We start from the raw sequence: 4,730 nt of genomic DNA, 5'->3' as shown, positions 1-4,730 counted from the left end.
CAATTGCTTTGATTTTTTTTTTTTTTTTAAGATTTGTCACTGTGTGCTGACTAGGCATTTACTAGTAAATAATGTCTCATTTATGTGGACACACAGTGTACACACTTCAGAGAAAAAAATCAGAAATTTGGAAAGAACGGAAAAAAAGATTTCAAGAATGATTTGGGGTCTTAAAATCATGATCAATAATGAGAAACTAAAGAAGTTCAACCTACTCCAAGATAAGGTAACTTAGAGTAAACCTGTAGAACCTCCAGGAAGAGGATTGCAGAAATCAAAGAAGGGTGCAACAAAAACCAGAGTTTGAAAACTGGAAACAGATTATTTCAGGGTACATTTAAGATTCACTGAGAGTAATTAACCATCAAAACAATTAACTTATGGACATACTAAATTTGTTGGAAGTATTTAAATTGAGACTAAGTATTCTTCCTAGATATATGGTTGTCCAGCCAGAAATTACTGGGTGAGATCTTTGGTATTGCATTTTATATGAAGTCAGAATAATTCATCACAGTTTCTTTCAGCCTTAAAATTTAAGGCTCTAAACCTCATATGCTCAAAACTTCTTCCCCCCCCCCCCCCCCCTCCCCTCAGTGTTTAGGAAGAGGGTATGGCTTATTCCTGGTTAAACACAAAACATCACCTCTCTTGGGATTCTTGCCCATACACATTCCCAAGTGTTTTCCTAGGAATAGTGCAGGATATGCCTTGTCATTCAAGACTCCCTTGGTGTCCTGTAATATAAGATCTTTTTTAATATATACCTTTTCTTTACTATTTCTCTTCCACCATAACACTGTTTTGACTGAAGTTTGATTGTTGTGGTTGCTCCCCTATTCCTGTTTAACTTCCAGCTGCTTATTCTGTCAGCAGTGGTTCCTGCAGGCCATGTAATTATACCCACAGATCCTCTCCCTGTAAAATCTTTTGTTATTGCTGCTTCTTCAATGAGGCAGTACGAGATTTGTTAGGCAAGCTCTCTGTGGGTAAATGCATACTGACTGTCTGCAATTTAAGTATAATTTGCTAAATGTTCCATGCCAACTATTTTCTGCTATTCTTATTATTCAAATCATGCTTGTAGAGCCTTCTAGTTCTGGATTTTTTCTTTTTTTTTTTTCCTTGATATCTGTAATAAATGTAACACAGACTTCATCCTACTCCTTCTGCCAATTCTGTCAATCCCTAGGGATCTGTTATTGCTATTAAAGCTATACTGTAGCATTTGGCTGATTTCTGCTGATTCAGAGATTTGAGTTGTCATTTACTTGCTTCTTTTCCCCCTTTGCTTTGTGTACAGTCCCTCCTCACTCTCTTCATGAAAACCAAGTGAAGGATAACGAGGCTTTTTACCTCTTATGACAACTTTCTTCCATTTCTACCTCTTTTTTTATTACCCATTTTTCCAGCTATTTTTTTTTTCTTCCATTAACATGCTTCTCTTGTCTACCTCTTGCTCCCAGCCTGTAAGCACATCCCGTGTGGCAGGCGTTTGGCCCCCAACTTTATTGCCAAAATCCCCTTATTTCTCATGGCTCCTACTGACAGTGGGCATCTTTGGCAAGCAGTGAGTTAATCTGTTCCTCAGCGTTCTGTGTTCCAGCTCTTTCATTTCACCCAGGACTTAGAGTTGAAAGCTATCAATGTCTTTGCTATAAAAAAAGTATTTTAGTGCTGCCTGTAAAAACAAACAAACAATACCCACCCTCAGCTGATATGTTTTTGTATTGAGTAGACAATTGCTTTTCTCTGCATCTCATGTCTATGCTGCAAGTATAACATCTCTTCAAGGATAGGATATCATAGCTGTCGCTCTAATGCATCGGTGACCCATTTTTATTTTGTATCGTGCTATTCAAAGACAAAAGAAGGTGAGATCATCTGAGGGACCTTTCATGATTAATTGGTCTGAGCTACCTGTCCCAGAATGCAGATTGAAACTGGAACGCTCTGGCTCCCAAAGCTAAATTCACAGAAAGCAGCTGGGGGTTTTTCTAATAAGAAGCAGAAACACACACCTGCCACTTAGTATGTGAATGATCTTTAAAATACTGGGTTGTTTCAACCAGATCAAAGCAACAATGGCTTTAGATACAGTCATTTAAACCCATTTGCATCCTCTTCCCTGTTGTCTATTGCAGCCATAGAGAGGCACTTTTAAGAATGATGCATTCCTGTGCGTTATGTTTATATTTCAGTTTAAAGCCATGAGCGGTAGCTAATTTCCATTCTTTTGACTGTATGAGATCATCTCTGATAAACTGTTCATTTAGCACATTAATAATAATGGAGAATCAAGCTGGCTACAGCACTTGTACCATCATTGTGGTACTTGAGCAACTCTCTGTCATGTGTGAATTTGTTTTCCAATACTTACATAGCGAGAAAAGTCATATCCCCCCTACATAAATAGGGAATGGAAGCATACAGATGTGCAAATGCTTCTATGTCTGTGTAATAACTAACATTGAAATCACCAAGCCTCCTCACAGGAGAAAATTCAAACATTCAAACGAGTATTTGAAGAAATCAGAGTAGAACAACTACATTTTCAGCCCAGGAGCATAAAAATGCTTTGAACAGATGGGAAAGGGATCTCCAGAGTCATACGCCAGCATTTATAAAGCTCTGCAGCTGAATGGAAGGATATCTCACTTAGAATAATACTTAAGGGGGGAGAAGGGACAAGAGGAGATACAGCCACAGCTAGGGAATAATTAAGTGGGCCCTTGGAAATCTTTAAAAACATGGTTAGTAATTTGGTTGAAAAATACTTTGTAATGACTTAATCTGCTCTAAAAAAAGAGACTGTTTATTGATCCTTGTTTATGTGTTTGTTTTTTGGGAAGGATGGGTAATGTGGGGATCCTGTTAGCACTTTTAAGATGTTTGAGACACTTAGTTTTTGTTCTCTTTAGAAGTCTAAAAGCACTTAACTTGTGGTCGTGCTCCGCAAGGTGTCACAGACTTAGAGGTAGGTGTTTGCAGCAGATTGATTGATTCAAGGTGTTGTAGGAAATAACTGCGCTTCGCTTTCTCTCAAGGCCTGCGACTTTATCCTACTTCTGTTGCTCTTATGCCTGGGTGAAACCTCCATGTAAGCCACAATCATCTTTGGCTGTCAAAAATACCAGGTCATCAGGCTTCGTGTTCTTCTGAAGCTGTGATTTGTATGAGGAGGTTGTGTCTAGCTGAGCAGGCCTTCACTTTGGGTCAGATTGCCTAACTTAGGCTCAGTTCTGCGTGACAAGGGATGGCTGTCTCAACCCTGCCTCAGAGCTACGTGGTTTCCTCTATTCAAGTTTCACAGTGCAGTGAAGCAACCGATATCCATATACAACCACTCTTGCAGAGGATGTGAAAGTGGAGAACCTTAATTATTTAACATTGTAAAGTGTTCCAGGGATCTAACCTGGCAGTACAAAGCCTTTTCTTGTTTGTTTTCAAATGGATGCAACATACAGGAGAGCGTAAGGGCTTTCCGAATTATTGACACCTCTGGATAATTCTATTCGTGGGCAAATATACCATTTCCATGCACTGCCCAGGCAGCCGGTATCAATGGCAATATCGTTATGAATAGGATGTCTGCTTCTGTGAGGATCTCAGGAGGAAGCACAGGCAAAGACCAGCCAGGTGACAGCTTTTTTCTATTTAGCAGCTGTCACAGGTAGACTCAAGTATCTGTATTAGCTGTCACCCGTTGGACAGGCAGCAAATTTGTTTTCTAAGAAGCACAGAGGTTTTGTTATTCTCTGGGAACACTATGAGATCTGGTAATCATTCTGAACGTGAAATGTGGCATCTTAGATTTCATATTATTAATGCCCAAGCAGCTTTCTGAAGGAAAGGCTCCCACAGCTGCCTGCTCGGCTCATGGCAGTCTGGAAAGGAAGGTATTTTAATCGGGGGGGAGGATAGACTTTATAAAGGTTGTATGTATGATAAGACTTTTTTTTTAATATATATAAAAATATGTGTATAAAAATATATATGGCATTTACATAACTGCAGGTTGTTGGAAACTGTGCTGTTGTGTACAGACGACAGACACTTGAAATAATGAAAAAGCTAGAGCCTAATTTAGAATTAGAACATTAAGACAGAAGTGGTAACTACAGTGAACACTGTCATGAGCACAGATAATATATAATGATGTACTTGTACATGGGCTTTGGCTGTTGTCAGACCCTGAGGAAATCCAATCTGTTACAGCCGTTCTAGAGACTTCTGTGCCAGTGTACATAAATTCACTTTATCTTTAGTGCTGATGGTTGATATTTAGCACTCTTGGGGCACTACAGATATCAAAGGTGCAGCAAATATTTTACATATTTTCTTATAGAGCTAATCCAACCCAAACTATGTTCTGCCACAATACTACGACCCAGCTGATATCAGTAGCATGGGTATTGCAATCAAGGATAATGCATAGCTCCTTATTTCTGGGTTACCATAAAATGATCTGTTACGTCCTGCAATCTACCGACAATCTGGGACAACAAGGCACATAACATCATTTTGATATTTTGAGAAATGGGGACAAAAGAATTAGAACATTCTTGCTGGCTGCCTTAAAAATTTCTTCATGAAAGCAAGTAAAAATTTTACAGTAGGGAAAAATTCCAAACCTTTTCAACTGCAATTTCTTTTAAAGAAAAAAGGCACTTTATCGACATCTTTAACACTAAATGCAGCTATTTAAAAAAATAAATTGATAAAAGGTA

This window comes from Strix aluco, chromosome 16 (assembly GCF_031877795.1).
Source record: "Strix aluco isolate bStrAlu1 chromosome 16, bStrAlu1.hap1, whole genome shotgun sequence".
Classification (NCBI taxonomy): Eukaryota; Metazoa; Chordata; class Aves; order Strigiformes; family Strigidae; genus Strix; species Strix aluco.
This window is presented reverse-complemented; position numbering follows the sequence as displayed.